Here is a 20,293-nt window from a genome sequence, read left to right as displayed (position 1 = left end):
TCCTGGCTAGAGGTCCTGACTAGGCTGCTGATCAACTGAAGGCTGTCTTCGTGTCATTCCTTCTTTGCCGACTCCGTCCACACCTTTGGGGACCCCTGGACCCGCTGGGATTGGACCCCAGCACTGGCGCCCAACGTGGGGCATCAAGGTAAGTCCCCCCGTACTTGGGAAGTACTTGGGACGGATAGGACTGCACCGTAGGGTGCTGCAGACCCCTCCTATAGAGGATAAGTAGGGTAAGCGGGTAGTTAGTACAGAACTTAGATTGACAAGATGGGTCATACTGAGTCTAAAGAAAAAAGAGTCTGTATTAATGTTTTAACGCATATGCTTGCTAGCAGAGGAGTTAAGGTTACTCCCAGTCAGACAGAAAGTTTTATAGAAGATGTATGTCAATGGCTTCCTGAGGATGGAACTGTTAATTTAGAAACTTGGACTAAAGTAGGAAAGCAATTAATGAACTATTACAGCTACCATGGATCTGAGAAGGTCCCAGCAAATAGCTTTTCCCTCTGGAATTCAATTCGTGGCACCTTGGCACCAGAGGCAGAAACTATTGAACGTTCTCAAATTTTAAATAGTCCCTCGGATCCACCTAGAGAAGACACATCATTATTGTCTCCAGCTCAATCTAAGAGCAATTTAGCTATGCCTACTGATCGGAAGGAGAATAAATATCATAAACATGATCATTGTTCCTTTCCAGTCAGTAGAGAGGAGAGAGGCCCTCCCATTCAAAACAGGCTCCCTAAATTAGAAAGAAAGCCTAAACCAGGTCCTGCGGCTCCTAGGAGCTCCATGTCTAAATTTCAAAGGGCAATAAGAGAAGCTGAAGCTAATGGAGATCTTGAGTTCTCACTCTGCTTCCCAGTTGCATATGAGAATGAGTTTGATGAGGACAAAAGCCCCACCTGGGAGGCTATACCTTACAAAATACTTAAAGAATTAAAATTGGCCTGCTCTGAATATGGACCTCTAGCTCCTTACACACTAACCTTGGTAGAAACCCTAGCCAATAAATGGATGACTCCTTATGATTGGTCACAGGTTTGTAAATCCTGTCTCTCAGGAGGCAATTACTTATTATGGAAAACTGAATATGACGATCTTGCTAAGAAAGCTGTAGCCACTAGCAAAAAATCCAGAGGAGGAGTAACCCTAGACATGATATTAGGAGAAGGTGATTTTAACACGGCTCAGGAGCAAATGTATATGCCCAAAGAGGCACTTATTAAAGTAACCAGTTGTGCAGTAAATGCCTGGAAATCCCTACCTTATACAGCAGGAAAAACAACCTCCCTTACAAAGATTAAACAGAAGGTCGAGGAACCATATCAGGATTTCCTTTCTCGCCTCATACAGGCAGTCAAGAGAGTAATCAATAATGAAGAGGCTGCCGATATCCTAATCAAACAACTGGCTTTTGAAAATGCTAATAATACCTGTCAGGCTTGGAGAAACCAAGATGGCGGCATAGGTAAACACGGGAGTTTGCTGCCTCGAACAACCACTTCAAAAATACAACTAAAAGACGGAACGGACATCATCCAGAACCACAGGAAAGCTGGCTGAGTGGATGTTCTACAACTAGGAGGAAAGAGAAAAGCATACCGAGGCTCAGAGGAGGCGCAGTGCTGAAGTAAAATACTAAGGTTCGGAGTGCATGTGGAGCGGGCTGGAGGCTGAGGGCGCGGTTGTTTTCAATCGGGAGGGAGTCTCAGGCTCTGAGCTCCAGTTCCGGGCGAGTCTCTAAGGACCCAGACTCATACGGGAGAAGCGGGACTGTCTGGCATCGCTCAGAACCCTAGGGCAGCTTTCTCTCCGTGGGGCTTGCAGCGACTACTGGGACACTGAGAAGCAGAGCCTCTGAGGGCAAGACTGAGAGCAGCCATAATTGCTAATCCCGCCCTGTTGATCCCGTGGGACCCGCCCCGCCCAAGCCCTGCAGGGAGGCTTTTGCTGGATAGCCTCAGGCAAAGGCTAGATTAGCACCTCCCTAGAGATCCAGGAGCCAGGAAGCCCAGAGGTCAGAGTGGGACCATCCAGCTTTAAGCTCCGTGGAACCATAAAAGACACACTCAGGAGGCAGACTCAGTGAGCACCAAAGCCCCATCAAAGCAAGTCTAGCCCCAGAGGGGTGTCTCCAGCACAGAAGCTCTCCCACCGCAGACACAGCTGATTCTCACAGCCAATTGACCTGGAGGTCAATTCCTCACAGTGATAACTACAACAATCAAGGCTTAACCACAACAAGACTGTGCACAAAGCCCACAAGGGGGTGCACCAAGAGTGTCTACCTTAGGTAATTGGGACACTTAGCACAGAAAGGCACTCTATCGACACGGCGAAGCATAAAAAAATGCCGAGACAAAGAAACAGGACACAAACGACAGAATTGGAGGAAAGCAAACTGTTGGATATAGAGTTCAAAACCACACTTTTAAGGTCTTTAAAGAACTGTTTAGAAGCCCTCGAAAAGACTGGTAAGACCGCCGATAAATGTAGTGAGATCCTCAAGAAATCTAATGAGACCCTCGATGTTGTGATAAAGGACCAACTAGAAATTAAGCATACACTGACTGAAATAAAGAATATTATACAGACTCCCAACAGCAGACCAGAGGGTTGCAAGGATCAAGTCAAAGATTTGAAATACGAAGAAGCAAAAAACACCCAACCGGAAAAGCAAAATGAAAAAAGAATCCGAAAATATGAAGATAGTGTAAGGAGCCTCTGGGACAGCTTCAAGCGTACCAACATCCGAATTATAGGGGTGCCAGAAGATGAGAGAGAGCAAGATATTGAAAACCTATTTGAAGAAATAATGACAGAAAACTTCCCCTACCTGGTGAAAGGAATAGACTTCCAAGTCCAGGAAGCGCAGAGAACCCCAAACAAAAGGAATCCAAAGAGGACCACACCGAGACACATCATCATTAAAATGCCAAGAGCAAAAGACAAAGAGAGAATCCTAAAAGCAGCAAGAGAAAGAAAATCAGTTACCTACAAGGGAGTACCCATACGACTGTCAGCTGATTTCTCAACAGAAACTTTGCAGGCCAGAAGGGAATGGCAAGAAATATTCAAAGTGATGAATACCAAGAACCTACAACCAAGACTACTTTATCCAGCAAAGCTATCATTCAGAAGTGAAGGCCAGATAAAGAGCTTCACAGATAAGAAAAAGCTAAAGGAGTTCATCACCACCAAACCAGTATTATATGAAATGCTGAAAGGTATCCTGTAAGAAGAGGAAGAAGAAGAAAAAGGTAAAGATACAAATTATGAACAACAAATGCACATCTATCAACAAGTGAATCTAAAAATCAAGTGAATAAATAATCTGATGAACTGGTGATTGTAATAGAATCAGGGACATAGAAAGGGAATGGACTGACTATTCTTGGGGGGGGGGGGAGAAAGGGGTGTGGGGGTGAGTGAAGAGATTAGACAACAATCGTGCACCTATGGATGAGGACAGTGGGTGGGGAGTGAGGGCAGAGGGTGGGGTTGGAACTGGGTGGAGGGGAGTTATGGTGGGAAAAAAGAGTAACTAATGTAATAATCTGAACAATAAAGATTTAATTAAAAAAAAAAAATACCTGTCAGGCTTTATTAAGGCCGATTCGCAGAACGGGAACTATAAATGATTTTATAAAACAGTGTGCTGATGTAAGTCCAGCATTTATACAGGGTGTAGCTATAGCTGCAGCTCTCAAAGGGGAGACATACCCTCAATATGTACAGGGCATAGGACAAGCCAGCAATAATACAGGTAATAAAAGAAATATGAACTGCTACTCTTGTGGCTTATCTGGGCACTTTAGCAGAGAATGCCCAAATAGAAATAATAATACTCAAGCCAGATGGCAAGCTCCTTGACAGCCTGGAAATACATCAGGGAATAATATTAATCCTCCAAAAACCGTTTGTCCCCGATGTCAGAAAGGATTCCATTGGGCAAAGGAATGTAGATCGAAATACCATAAAAATGGTCGGCCTTTAAATTCTACAAATCGCTCCCAAGGAGGTTCTATCCCATCACCTCAATTGGGAAACTTGAGAAGGGGCCGGCCCCAGGCCCCTGCAATAATAGGGGCATCGACCCTCAACCCCTCTGCTGCAAATTTCAATCCGTCAGTGACCTCTTCAGAGCAACCCCAGGCAGTGCAGGATTGGACCTCCATTCAACCACCCACGCAATACTAACCCCAGACTCGCCAGTAGCAGCCATTCCTACAGGAGTGTCTGGGCCGCTGCCTGAGGGAACTGTAGGATTAATATTAGGGCGGAGCTCCACCTCGTTACAGGGGATCTTAGTCATCCCAGGAGTTGTTGATGCAGACTACACAGGAGAAATACAGATTTTACTTTCCCCACCCACCACAACTATACAGATTCAGCCCAACCAGAGAATTGCCCAATTACTCCTGTTACCAATACATAAAATAGGGACAGCTGTTACCCAGGAAGCCAGAGGGGCCGGAGGCTTTGGATCTAGTGATGCAGCATTTTGGATACAAGAAATCCATGCTACTAGACCTACAAAAATTTTACAAATTCAGGGAAAACCAATTGAAGGTATATTGGATACAGGAGCAGATGTTTCCTGCATAGCAGGGAAGGATTGGCCCTCTTCGTGGCCCACACACACCACCTCCACTTCCCTAGTAGGACTAGGCAAGGCATCTAATGTAAAAAAGAGTTCTCAGATTTTAACTTGGGCTGATGAAGATCAACATTCAGGAACATTCTGTCCCTATGTAATTACGACTATCCCCTTTATATTATGGGGAAGAGATATCTTGTCTCAAATGGGAGTTCTATTATATAGCCCCAGTGATAGAGTAACATCACAGATGCTAGACATGGGATTTAATCCAGAAAAGGGATTAGGAAAAGAAAGTAATACCTCACACTCCTCGACAGGATTTATAATTGGGGCCATTGCCCATAGGACTGCTGATCCCATAGTCTGGAAATCATCACAACCAGTATGGGTCGAGCAATGGCCCTTAACATCTGAGAAAATAACAGCAGCCCAACAATTAATTGATCAGCAATTAGCAGAGGGACATATAGAGCCATCAAATAGTCCCTGGAACACACCCATATTTGTCATAAGAAAGAAATCAGGCAAGTGGAGACTTTTGCAAGATCTAAGAGCCATAAATGACACTATGGAAGATATGGGCTCCTTACAACCTGGATTGCCCTCCCCTGTGGCAATTCCACAGGAGTATTGTGTTGTTGTTATTGACTTACAGGATTGTTTTTTTACTATACCTCTTCACCCGGCTGATTGTCAAAGATTTGCATTCAGCATACCATCAGAAAACTTTAAACAGCCTTATCAGAGATATCAATGGAAGGTTCTCCCACAAGGGATGAAAAATAGTCCTACATTATGTCAAAAGTTTGTAGATCAGGCATTGCAAGTTATTAGAAAGAGATGTTCAGATCTATATCTTATTCATTATATGGATGATATTTTACTAGCTCATAAAGATCGGGTTACTTTACAGGAAATTCTTACTCAGACCGTCCTTGCTTTAGAAGAACATGGTCTAAAAATAGCCCCAGAAAAGATTCAGACTGAACCTTCTTTTTCCTACTTAGGCAGAATATTACATACCTCTACTATCACCCATCAGCCTTTACAATTAAGAAAAGATCATTTAAACACATTAAATGATTATCAGAAACTATTAGGTGATATCAACTGGGTCAGGCCATATCTAAAAATAACCACTTGTGACTTAAAACCTCTATTTGACATTTTAAAGGGAGATTCTAACCCTAAGTCTCCCCGACAATTAACTGTAGAAGGAGAAAAGGCTATAGCAAAAATAGAACAGGCCATCAATTAACAGCAACTACAGTATCTAGATTATTCCAAATCTTGGGCCTTAATTATTCTAGCCACTAAATATACTCCTACAGGATGTTTTTGGCAGGAAGGACCATTAGAATGGATACATTTACCTGTCACTCCTAGGAAGATTGTACCATCCTATCCTTCCCTAGTGGCCACTCTCATTATCAAAGGTAGACGCCGCAGTATCGAACTCTTTGGAAGAGAAGTTACTGAGATAATAATACCTTATAAAAGAGAACAATTAGACACACTATTACAATTTGAAGAAGAGTGGCAAATAGCTATAGGTAACTTCCCAGGACAAATTTTACATCATTTGCCAAGATCACCTATATTGCAATTTCTCTCCCTACATCCGTTTATATTTCCTATTAAATGTTCAAAAGAGCCATTATCACCTCCTGCCTCCTTAGTATTCACAGATGGCTCCTCTAATGGTAAGGCAGTAACAATCATTGACTCAATAACCCATGTTCAACAAACCCAAGAGACGTCAGCCCAGAGAACAGAGCTTTTGGCAGTCATTTATGCCTTTGAACAATTGCAACAGGTTCCCTTTAACTTGTACACTGACTCTCAATATATAGTTAAATTATTTCCTCATATTGAGACCGCCTCTCTCCCACAAGGAAGAACAGCCATTTTCTCTTTGTTAACTCAGCTACAAACTTACATTCATAAACGAGAAAAGGCTTTCTATATTGGACATATTAGAGCTCATTCCTGTCTACCAGGACCCTTAAGCGAAGGAAATTATCAGGCGAATCTACTAACTCGCCCAATAGTTTGTACAGCTCTAGAAGAAGCCCGGCGGTCTCATGCCATTCATCATCAAAATGCTTCTGCTCTCCGTCTATATTATCGCATATCTAGAGAAGCTGCTCGAAGTATTGTGCGTGACTGTGGCCATTGTCCTACTCATTTTCCTAGCCCTGCTACTGGAGTTAATCCAAGAGGACTTAGACCCTGTGATTTATGGCAGATGGATATTACTCATGTCCCATCTTTTGGCTAACTTTGCTATGTGCATGTTTGTATTGATACCTTTTCTCATGTTATCCTTGCTTCTGCACGTACAGGAGGAGCCTTTAAAGATGTAAGTCAACATTTATTCCAATGTTTTTCCTACCTAGGAATACCAAGGGCACTTAAAACAGACAATGGGCCTGCCTATACCTCTAGAGCTTTTAAAAACTTATGCTCTACATTCGGCATCGCACATACTACAGGAATACCTTACAATCCTCAAGGCCAAGCAATAGTAGAAAGGGCTCACCAAACTTTAAAAACACAAATTAAAAAATTACAAGAAAATGAGTTTAAATATTCCTCTCCTCATCATGTTCTACAACATACTCTATTTGTAATTAATATACTAAATGTAGATTCTGAGGGAAATTCCCCGATGTACAGGCATTGGAACCCTGATCTAACTAAACCTAAAGTCCTCGTCAAATGGAGAGACTTGCTTACAGGAGCCTGGAAGGGACCTGATGTACTTTTAACCCGGGGGAGAGGATATGCTTGTATATTTCCACAGGACGCAGACTCACCTGTGTGGATTCCAGACCGTCTAGTCCGACCTTATGTCTCACCGCCCTCCATCTCCGCCTCAACCTAGCACACCTGACCAGTGCCCGTCTGCAGCAGATGTGCAGCCCTGAGCTGGAACCACCTGTCCATTGGAAGGATCACATGTGCCCCCTTTTTGTCTGTCCTTATGTTCCAGCTTTGCCCCACATCTCCTTTCCTTTTTCCTTTTTTTAAAATCTAACTACTTGTTTGCTGGTTCTTTGGCCTTTCTCCTTCTCTCCTGAACACAGCCTTTTCTAGAATCTCCTTACCCTACTGTTCCAGGAAGGGCACCTCCCTTTTATGCCATGACTATGGATGTTTGGTATATGTCCCATACATGGAGTTGTCTTGTGCCAAGAGCCTGACATCCTGGGCTGAGAAAGCCCTGTCCCGGGACTCTCCTTTGTCCTATATTGGCCCCTCTGACCCTTGTGTCAAGAGGGACCCTCTTCTTACAATCCAATTGCCCACAGCTGTTGCCTGAGTTCTCTGTTAATGCTGAGGTCACGGTGACTGGTACCATGGATATGTCTCGCCCAATGGAGTGAGCTGGGTTCTCTCTGGAGAAGAAACCTGGGTTCCCCAAGATATGTGATCAATGCCGGGACCCCGCCAGCAGGCGAGGGGATCCAAAGGCAGTTGCTGGGCATGGAGGCCAGAGGGACATAGACTACCAAGGAGACAGAACTGAACCTCACATTACCCTGCTTGGCCCCGGAGCTTGGCTGGGTAAGATTCCTCAGGGAGGAACAACCTAAGACAGGCACAGTCACAGAGGGGCCAGTAGGAGAGAACTTGGGGTTCAACAGAGGTGGGGCACAGATCCTCACCCCCCCAATGGTGCAGGGGCTTGAACACTCGCCCCTTCTGAGGAAGGTCTCCTTCCCCCATGGCTGCTTCTCGCTTCCCATGTCCAGCCCAGATAGGGACCCAGATAACAAATAGAGACTTGGCCCAGCTGAGATCAGTACCTAGATAAGAGACCTGGCTGACAGCAGCTTCCCTTTCACTGCAACAGGACTTGTCTCCCATTTCTACCTTGGACCACAGGGAAAGGGGCAGCTGAAGGAAAGGGCTGGAGCGGGATGCTGCCTTCTTCCCTTTCTTCTTCCTCTTTTTTCTAAACACTTCCATGCCTTGTAGTTCTTTTGCTTTCTTTTCTTTTTCTCTCTACTACCCTCCATCCTCCATAACAGCTGACCCAGAGAACACAGCTTGCTCCTCCTTGGACGCCGACGCCACCATCAAGCACGGCCCTGATGGACCCTTTGATGCAGCCCTTCAACTCGCTGACACGTCGGCAAGCCCGTCGCCAGTGATGCCGCCTGCTAGCCAGACCAACAAGGCCAACCAAACCAACAACTTGAGGACAGCTGAAATCTCTTGACTGAAGAGGCCGGCAACCTCATAAGGAACGGGGCTCCTTGTGCGCTCCATCCACTATGTTTATAGCTATGCTTATTGTCATTGCTTGCCAGTCTTCTTCCGAGTCTTAAACAGCCCAATCTGAGAGGTGGCCGCTGATTTGCATGCACTATCATTTAAAAAATAAAAAAGGGGGAATTTGCCGGGAGCCGGTCCATCCTTGCTGCTTGACACAGTCGCTGCAGGAAAGAAACATCTGCACAGCATATGTTTCAAGGGACCTGGCATATATAGCATATTGTTCTTAATATGTTTGCTCTCTTTAGCGCCATGTGTTTTAACCAAGGTCACCTCTCCGAGAAAGGTTGTTTCCCCAGGTGGGGATCTTTCCCTGAGGTTAGGGAGGGGATACAACACCTTAATTAAGTGCCAGGCGGGTAGTTAAGCTACATAATCTTTACTCCCTGGAATGGAGATAAGAAACGCCCTAACCTTTGTAATAGAAATTGACAGGATTAAAATCTGCTGGTATAAATATGGATGTAACAAGACAATAAACATCAGATCCTGATCAGTTCCTAACCAGAACTCCGACCAGAACTTTGGCTGGAGATCCTGGCTAGAGGTCCTGACTAGGCTGCTGATCAACTGAAGGCTGTCTTCGTGTCATTCCTTCTTTGCCGACTCCGTCCACACCTTTGGGGACCCCTGGACCCGCTGGGATTGGACCCCAGCAGGCATGTACCTTGGTTGCAGGCACATCCCCAGTAGGGGGTGTGCAAGAGGCAGCTGATCGATGTTTCTCTCTCATTGATGTTTCTAACTCTCTATCCCTCTCCCTTCCTCTCTGTAAAAAATTAATAACATATATATAAAAAAATAGCAGATTAGATGAAGCAGAGGATCAAATCAATGATTTGGAAGATACATTAGCAGAAAATACCCAATCAGAGTGGCAAAAAGAAAAAAGAATTTTAAAATGAGGTTAGTTTAAGAGATCTTTGGGACAACATCAAGCGTAACAACATCTGCATCATAGAGTACCAAAAGAGAGCAAAGGATTATTATGACTGAAAACTTCCCTAATCTGGTGAAAGAAAAGGACCAAAAGTCCAGGAAGAGCAGGGACTCCCTAATAAGATGAACCCAATGGCCAACATCATGACACATCATAACTAAAATGGCAAATGTTACAGACAAAGGGAATCTTAAAAGCAGCAGGAGAGATAGTTAGTTGCTTACTAAAGAGCTCCCACAAGACTGCTGATTTATCAACAGAATTTTTTCCAGCCAGAAGAGATGGGCATAAAATATGCAAAATGATGAAAAGTAAGGACCTGCAACCAAGACTACTCTACCCAGCAAAGTTATAATTCAAAATTGAAGGAAAAATAGAGAGCTTCTGAGACAAGAAAACGCTAAAGAAAAGTTTACCACCCAACCAGTATATATTTCTTTTACAATACAATACTAGTATTTTAACATTTTACAAGAAATCTTTTATTTTTCTCTGTACTCACCTTAGGACATGTTCATTGATTTTTAGAGAGAGGGAAAGAGAGAGAGAGAGAAACATCAATTGGTTACCTATCGTACATGCCCCAACCGAGGACTGAACCTGCAACCAAGGTATGTGCTCTGACCAAGAATTGAACCCACAACTTTTGGTGTATGGGAGCACCTAAATATATAAAGCAAATCTTGGTGTAAATAAAGGAAAAGATCTATAGTAATAGAGCAATGGTAGGGGAGTTTAACATCCCATTCACATCACTGAATATATTTTCCAGGAAGAAAATTAATAAGGAAACAGTGACCTTAAATGACACATTATATCAGATGGATTTTGGTGTACAGGATTTAATTGATATTTTTATAGCACTTAATGGTAAATCATCAGGATATATAATACTTTTCAATTGCACATGGAATATTTTCTAGGATAAATCACATGTTAGCACACAAAACAAGTCTCAATAAATTTAAGAAGACTGAAATCATATTAAGTAGCTTCTCTGACCACAATGGTATGAAACTAGAAATCAATTACAAGAAAAAAATCTGAAAAACACACAAGACATGGAGGCTAAATAACATGTTGCTAAGCAATGAATGGGTTAACAATGAGATCAAGGAAGAAATTAAAAGATACCTTGAAACAAATGAAAATGAGAATACAACATCCCAAAATCTGTGGGACACAACAAAACAAGTTTTAATAGGGAAATTCATAGCAATTCAGGCCTACCACACACACCACACACACACACGCACAATCTCATCCCTGGCCAGTGTCGCTCAGTTAGTTAGGCATCATCCCACCCACCAAAAGATTGCAGGTTCAGTTACCTATCAGGGCACATGCCCAGGTTGTGGGTTTGATCCCTGGTAGGGAGCATGTAGGATACAGGTAATGGATGTTTCTTCACTCTCTCTCCCTCTTCCTTCCTCTCTCTTTGAAAATCAATAAAGATAAAGTCTTTTTTTAAAAATCTTATATAAACAATCTAACCTTATACGAAAAAGAACAACAAACAAAGCCTAAGCTGAGTAGAAGGATGGAAATAATAAAGATCAGAGCAGAAATAAACAACAACAAAACAATATCTATAATAATAAAAGCATAATATGCTCATTAGACCAGACAGCCAAACGACCTTCCGGACATCATTCTGGATGTCCTTCCAGATGAAGCTGCCATGGTGGGGGCCAAGGCAGAGGTGGTTAGGGGCAATGAGGCAGGCAGGCAGAGTGGGTAGGGGCAATCAGGCAGGCAGGTGAGTAGTTAGGGGTGATCAGGCAGGCAGAGGCAGTTAGGGGCGATCAGGCAGGTAGGTGAGCAGTTAGGGGCATCAGGCAGGCATGAAGAAGTGGTTAGGGGTGATCAGGCAGGCAGGCGAGTGGTTAGGGGCAATGAGGCAGGCAGGCAGAGTTTTTAGGTGTGATCAGGCAGGCAGGTGAACAGTTAGGAGCCAGCGGTCCTAGATTGTGAGAAAGATGTCTGACTGCCAGTTTAGGCCCAATCCCACAGTGGGATCGGGCCTAAACTGGCAGTTGGACATCCCCTGAGGGGTCCCAGATTGCAAGAGGGTGCAGGCCAGGCTGAGGGTCCTCCCTCATCCCCCCGTGCACAAATTTTGTGCACCAGGCCCCTAGTAAAAGAAATAAAAGGGTCTTTGAAAAGGTAAAGATAATTAATAAACTTATAACTAGATTCATCAAGAAAAAAAAGAGGACCAATATACATAAACCCAGAAATGAAAGAGAAGTGACAACTGATACTACAGAGATAGAAAGGATTATAAGAAAATACTATGAACAATTATATGCCAACAAATTGAACAATGTGGAAGAAATTAATACATTACTAGACACATAAAATCTTCCTGGACTGAATCAAGAAGAAACAAAATCTGCCCAGATCAATTACTAAAAATGACATCAATTCAGTGATCAAAAAACTCCCAAAAAAGAAATGTCCTGGACTGGATGGCTTCACAGGTGAATTTTTACCAAACATTCAGAAAAAAATAAGATCTATTCTTCTCAAAATATTCCAAAAAAAAATCAAGAAGGGGGAAGACTCTGTAGCTCAATTTATTATGCTATAATTACCCTGATTACAAAACCAGAAAAAGACATTACAAAAAAAGAATACTATAGAGCAATAGTTTTGATGAACACAAATACAAAAATTCTCAACAAAATATAAGCGAAACGAATTTACCAATAAATTAAAAAGATTATACAACATGATCAATTGGGATTTATTCCTGGGATGCAAGGTTAGTCCAGTATGTAGAAATCAATTCACATGATACACCATATAAACAAAGTGAAAAATAAAAAATATGTTATCATATCAAGAGATAAAGAGAAAGCATCTATTGACAAAATCCAGCACCCATTTATGGTGAAAAAACCCCCACAACTCTCAACAAAGTGAACATAGGGGGAACATACCTGAACATAATAAAGGCCAAATATGACAAACCCACAGCTAAAATCTACTCAATGGACAAAAACTAAAAGCATTTCCCTTAAGATCAGAAACAAGACAGGGATGTCCACTTTTATCCAACATAGTATTTGAAGTCCTAGCCACAACAATTTGAAAAGAAGAAGAAATAAAGGGCATCGAAATTTGAAAAGAAGAAGCCTGGCTGGTGTGGTTCAGTGGTTGATCATCAACCTATATGAACTAGGAGGTCAAGGTTCAATTCCCAGTCAGGGCACATGCCCAGGTTGCAGGCTTGATCCCCAGTGTGGGGCCTGCAGGAGGCAGCTGATCAATGATTCTCTGTCATCATTGGTGTTTCTATCTCTCTCTTCCACTTCCTTCCTCTCTGAAATCAATAAAAATATATATTTTAAAAAATTGGAAAGGAAGAAATAAAACTGCCATTATTTGCACATGACAAATAACTACTAAAACTGAGAAATTCAGTTAAAAAGCAGAATACAAAGAAATATTTAGAAATCAGTTGTATTTTTCTACATCAATAATGAACTACCAGAAAGAAAAACTAAGAAAATAATTCCATTTACAATTCCTTAAAAAAAAATACCTAGGTCACCAATAAGGGTTTAATCTCCAACATTTACAGGGAACTCATACAACTTAACAAAAGGAAGATAAACAACCCAATCAAAAAATGGGCAATGGACCTAAATAGATACTTTTTGAAAGAAGACAGAAGGAAGGCCAAGAGACATATGAAAACATGCTCAAAGTCACTAATTATCTGAGAGATGCAAATCAAAATGACAATGCTGTACCATCTCACACCAGTCAGAATGGCTACCATAAAGAAATCAACCAATGATAAGTGCTGGTGAGGATGCAGAGAAAAGGGAACCCTTGTGCACTGCTGGTGGGAACGCAGACGGGTGCAGCCACTGTGGAAAAAAGTATGGAGTTTCCTCAAAAAACTAAAAATGGAACTCCCATTTGACCCAGTAATCCAACTTCTAGGAATATATCCCAAGAAACTAGAAACACCAATCAGAAAGGATATATGCACCCCTATGTTCATAGCAGCACAATTCACCATAGCTAAGATTTGGAAACAGCCTAAGTGCCCATCAGCAGCACTTAGAAAACTGGTTTAGAAAACTACGCTGCTGTAAAAAAGAAGGAATTCTTACCATTTGCAACAGCATGGATGGAACTGGAGAGCATTATGCTAAGTGGAATAAGCCAGTCAGAGAAAGATAAGTATCACATGATCTCACTCATTTATGGAATATAATGAACAACATAAACTGATGAACAAAAACAGATCCAGAGGGAGAACCAAGATGGCGGCATAGGTTAACGCCAGTGTTTGCTGCCTCGAACAACCACTTCAAAAATACAACTAAAAGACGGAATGGACATCATCCAGAACCATAGGAAGGCTGGCTGAGTGGAAGTTCTACCACTAGGAGGAAAGAGGAAACCATACCCAGACTCAGAGGAGGCGCAGTGCTGAAGTGAAATACTAAGGTGCGGAGGTGCGTGTGGGTCGGGCTGGCGGCGGAGGGCGCGGTTGTTGTATTCAATCAGGAGGGAGTTTCAGACTCTGAGCTCCAGATCCGGGCGAGTCTCTAGGGACCCAGACTCAAATGGGAGAAGCGGGAAGGCAGCTTTCTCTCCGAGGTTTGCAGCAGTTGCAGAGCCGCTGGGGACAGAACTGAGAGCAGCCATAACTGCTCGCTCCACCCCACCCTGTAGATCCCCTGGGACCCGACCCGCCCAAGCCCTGCACAGAGGCATTTGCTGGATAGCCTCAGGCAAAGGCTAGATTAGCACCGCCCTAGAGATCCAGCACAGAAGCGCTCCCACTGCAGACACAGCTGACTCTCATAGCCAGTTAGCCTGGAGGGCAATTTACCCCCAGTATTGCCGACAACAATCAAGGCTTAACTACAACAAGACTGCCCACAAAGACCACAAGGGGGTGTACCAAGAAAGCATAAAAAAATGCGGAGACAAAGAAACATGACAGAAATGGAGGATATAGAGCTCAAAACCGCACTTTTAAGGTCTCTCAATAATCTTCTAGAAACTGCCAATAAACTTGATGAGAGCCTCAAGAAATCTAATGAGACCCTCAATGTTGTGATAAAGAACCAACTAGAAATTAAGCATACACTGACTGAAATAAAGAATATTATTCAGACACCCAACAGCAGACCAGAGGAGTGCAAGAATCAAGTCAAAGATTTGAAATGCGAAGAAGCAAAAAACACCAAACCAGAAAAGCAAAATGAAAAAAGAATCCAAAAATACGAAGATAGTGTAAGGAGCTCTGGGACAGCTTCAAGCATACAAATATCAGAATTATAGGGGTGCCAGAAGATGAGAGACAACAAGATATTGAAAACCTATTTGAAGAAATAATGACAGAAAACTTCCCCCACCTGGTGAAAGAAATGGACTTACAGGTCCAAGAAGTGCAGAGAACCCCAAACAAAAGGAATCCAAAGAGGACCACACCGAGACACATCATCATTAAAATGCCAAGAGCAAAAGACAAAGAGAGAATCTTAAAAGCAGCAAGAGAAAGAAAGTCAATTACCTACAAGGGAATACCCATACGACTGTCAGCTGATTTCTCAACAGAAACTATGCAGGCCAGAAGGGAATGGCAAGAAATATTCAAAGTGATGAATACCAAGAACCTACAACCAAGAGTACTTTATCCAGCAAAGCTATCATTCAGAATTGAAGGTCAGATAAAGAGCTTCACAGATAAGGAAAAGCTAAAGGAGTTCATCACCACCAAACCAGTATTATATGAAAAGCTGAAAGGTATCCTTTAGGAAGAGGAAGAAGAAGAAAAAGGTAAAGATAAAAATTATGAACAACAAACATGCATCTATCAACAAGTGAATCTAAGAATCAAGTGAATAAATAATCTGATGTACAGAATGAACTGGTGATTATAATAGAATCAGGGACATAGAAAGGGAATGGAGTGACTATTCTTGGGGGGGAAAGGGGTGTGGGAGATGCGGGAAGAGACTGGACAATAATCGTGCACCTATGGATAGGGACAGTGGGTGGGGAGTGAGGGCGGAGGGTGGGGCGGGAACTGAGAGGAGGGGAGTTATAGGGGGAAAAAAGAGGAACAAATGTAATAATCTGAACAATAAAGATTTAATTAAAAAAAAAAAAAAACAGATCCAGAGACAGAGAAGCATCAGAGGGAAGGCAGGGGAGGGTGGGGGTTAGAGATCAACCAAAGGACTTATATGCATGCATATAAGCATAACCAATGGACACAGACACCAGGGCGGTGAGGGCATGAGTGGGGGGGGGAGGGGGTCCAAGGGGTAATGGGGGGATAAGGACACATATGTAATACCTTAATCAATAAAGAAATTTTTTAAAAAATACCTAGGAATAAACTTAACCAAGGAGGTAAAAGACATGTCCTTGGAAAATTATAAGACATTGAAGAAAGAAATTAAAAAAGATACAAATAAATGGAAGCATATACTGTGCTCATAGATAAAAAAAAAAAGAATTGACAAGAAGGAAAAAATGGCAGCCGAATAGGCAGGCCTGTCCACGTACCTCGTCCCAGGAACAGACTGGAAATACAACTAAATTGGAGAACATGCACCTGGAATTACCAACTGCAGTCCATCTGGGGAGGAGCCTTACAACAAGGAAGGACAGAAAGCCCTGGACACTGGTAAGTAGGGCAAGGTCACCAGAGGAGCGGGCCCAAGCCCCGGGGCAGCAGGGGGAGCTGAGAGAGACGAGGGAGGAGAGGGGCTGTTCCCTCGGAAGATAGAGGCCTGGAGCCAAGCTGCACACATAACATCCAACCGCAAAAGGGAAAAGCAGCACAACAGCTGGCCTAAGCGGAGGCTGGAGCTGGTGGGAGAGAAAGCTGCAATTTCACTGTTGCTTTTTTTCTTTTTCTTTCTTTCTTTTCTCTAACCCCAGAGAACAGGAGTTTTCGGTTGCAACTACTCACTGGAGGCTCTGGTGCAGGGAGGTAGGTGCGGACTTGAGGTGCATGAGGAGAGGCGGGGAGGGAAGCAGGGCAGGGAGACGTGGGAAAGCAGTAGCCAGGAGTCCTGCATTGGGTCATTTATACGCTTCCAAACAGAAATGGCCATCTTTTCCTAAGAGGAGCTGGCTGCTCCCAACACCCAGAGAGCAGGTAAAGGAAAAACACACCACCCTAAGGTACAGCCTACCACACCCTGCATTGTGCACTTCCCAGGGAGACAGAGGCAGAGGCCAAGCCCATGGGCAGGAACAGTCTCCAAGAGCCCTCAGTGACTGGACTGGGGGAGAGGCCATCTGCCCCACTATGCTGGGAACCAGACTGACAAAAACTCCAGGTTCCCAGTCAATCGCAAGGATCTCTGTCCACATAAGGACAGAGGAATATTTTGGGGCACTTGCTGAGCAATAGCTCTGGAGCATTAAAACACACCTACAATATTCCCTGAAAGCTAAACAGCACATCCCCCACCTAAAACCCTGTCAGAAACAGACTTTTGAGTGATTAAGATTAACAGCTGGCTAAAAGGCAAAGGTAGGCAGAGGTGGACCCATGGAACCAGGGGAAGCTGCTGAAGCAGCCCAGACCCCCTGCAGCAACAAACCTGCTTTGGAGTGCAGAACGACCCGGCCTGCTTGCAGACAAGGCCTGTGGAGACAGACACAAGCAATGGATCGGTGGGTCACCTGGAGCTTCAGGCAGGTTGCTAAAAGCCAAAACAGAGTGTCTGACAGTGGTTAGCACCTAAGTACTTAATAGGAAGCCCAGAATTGACAGACAGAATGGAAGAGTGGGGTCCTAAGAGAGCTCCCAAGGGGCAGTAAACTTGGCTGAAACAAATGCCACTTTGCTTTTCCCCCCACTTTTTATTCTCTCCCATTTCTCTTCTCTTTTCTGCTTTTTAGTTTTCCTCTTTCCTCTATTTTTTCCTCTTTTTAACGTTGTCTTCTTTACCTGCTTTATCAATTAGTTATCTTTCTAGTCTCTGTGGTTTCACTCATATATCTAATTTTCCTCTTCTCTTCCCCTAATCAATTTTTCTTTCTCTTTTCTTTTTTTCACTACCCACTTTTTCTCTTTTTCTTTTTCTCCTTACTTCTTATCTTTTTTCTCTCTTTCTTAATATATAGGTTGAACTGCTTTCACCTCTGTTTGCCTTTTCAAGTTTTTTTTCTTGGTCTTTTCATTTCTTTTCTCCATCCTTTATTCTAAATGGTTTTCCTTCCCCTATTCCTCTAACTCTTTAGTCTTATTTTCTCTATTAAGTTCTGCATCTACATATTCGCCTGCCCCCTTTTTCTTGTTGTTTTCTTGTTTTGTTTGTGCTCTTTTGTTTATTGGTTTTGTTGTATTTCTCCCTATATTTTGTCTTTCTTCTTTTCTATCATTCTTGCTCTCTTTTCCCTTTTGTGATCTTCTCATTTCTGGTGGGAGCATTTGTGGGTGCTATAGGGGTCTTATGTACATTCTTGTTTTGTTTCTCCTGTGTTGTATTTTGTCTTGTATTTTATTCTTTTCAGTCAGCACTTCCATAACAGCTTACACAATGAGGTTGGGAGTGAGCCACATAGTCAGACAACCTGAGAGGAGACTCCATCCACAAACGAAACAATAATATTCAAGACCACATTACAAGAGGAAAACCCAAATAACTCAAGTAGGGGGCTTTCCTAGAGCACCCAGCTCAGGAGATCTGAGAGACTGCACCACTGGGTCCCACAAAACCCCTTCTACATAAGACCACCCCACAAAATCTGGGTGGCATAGCAGTTTGATCTAATATATAAAAACAAATACAAAGGGACAACAAAAATGGGGAGACAAAGAAACAATCCCCAAAAGAAAGGAACGGTGGAATCACCAGAAAATGAACGAAATGAAATGGAGGTAAACAATTTGCCAGAAAAAGAATTCAAAGTAATGGTTATAAGGATGCTCCAAACATCTGACTGAGAATAACAAGCAATTCAATGAGAATTATAAGGAACTGAACGAGAAATACACCAACATGAATAAGAATCAAGAGGAAATGAAGATTGACATAGCTTCAATAAAGAACACCCTGGAAGGTTTCAACAGTAGACTAGAGGAAGCCGAGGATTGAATCAGCAAGTTATAAGACAAGGCAGAAATAAACACGCAATCAGAGCAGTATTTGGAAAAACCAATTAAAAAGCAGGAGAGTGTAGAGGAGCTTTGGGACAACATGAAATGAAGCAACATTCACATAATAGGGGTGCCAGAAGGAGAAGATGAGCAAGGAATAGAAAACCTGTTTGAAGAAATAATGACAGAAACCTTCCCTGACTTGGGCCGTGGGGGGAAGTAACTCAAGTCCAGGAAGCACAGAGAGTCCCAATCAAAATGAACCCAAAAAGACCCACACCAAGACACATCAAAATTAAAATGGCAAATGTTAAAGAAAAAGAAAGGATCTTGAAGGCTGCAAGAGAGAGACAGAAAGTTACCTACAAGGGATCTCCGATTAGACTATCAGCTGATTTCTTAACTGAAACACATCATGCCAGAAGGGAGTGGCATGAAGTATACAGAGTAATGAAAAGCAAGGGACTGAACCCAAGACTTACTCTACCCAGCAAGGCTATCATTCAAAATTGAAGGTGAAATCAGGTGCTTCACAGACAAAAAAGGCTAAAGGAGTTTATTACCACCAAACCAGCACTGCAAGAAATGCTAAAGGGACTGTTGTAAGAAGAAGAAACAGAGAGAGGGAGGAAAACAGACATAAAGAATTAAATGGCAACAAACAAGTAACTACCAATAATAACCTTAAATGTAAATTGATTAAATGCTCCAATCAAAAATCATAGGGTAGCTGAATAGATAAGAAAAGATGACCCAGCCCCGGCCGGTTTGGCTCAGTGGATAGAGCGTCGGCCTGCGGACTGGAAGGTTCCAGGTTCGATTCTGGTCAAGGGCATGTACCTTGGTTGCGGGCACATCCCTGGTAGGGGGTGTGCAGGAGGCAGCTGATTGATGTTTCTCTCTCATCTATGTTTCTAACTCTCTATCCCTCTCCCTTCCACTCTGTAAAAATTAATAAAATATATTTTTAAAAAAGAAAATATGACCCATACATATGCTATGTACAAGAGATCCACCTCAGAACAAAGGACTCACACAGACTGAAAGTGAAGGATGAAAAAATTTTTCAGGCAAATGGAAATGAAAACAAACCTGGTGTAGTAATACTTATATCTGACAAAATAGACCTCAAAGTGAAGGCCATAACAAGAAATAATGAAGGCCACTTCATAATACTAAAGGGATTAATAGAACAAGAAGTTATAACTCTGGTAAATATATATGCACCCAATGTAGGTGAGAGATTGACAGCAATACAACATAGTAGGAGATTTTAATACCCCACTGACATACTGAATAAATGTTCTAGACAAAAAATCAAGAAGGAAACAGCAATTCTAAATGACTCACTAGATCAGAT

This window comes from Myotis yumanensis, unplaced genomic scaffold (assembly GCF_028538775.1).
Source record: "Myotis yumanensis isolate MYYU_CA2020_CCGP unplaced genomic scaffold, mMyoYum1.0.hap1 SCAF_6, whole genome shotgun sequence".
NCBI classification, from domain to species: domain Eukaryota; kingdom Metazoa; phylum Chordata; class Mammalia; order Chiroptera; family Vespertilionidae; genus Myotis; species Myotis yumanensis.
The sequence above is the reverse complement of the archived record's forward strand: the minus strand, read 5'-3'. Positions refer to the sequence as shown.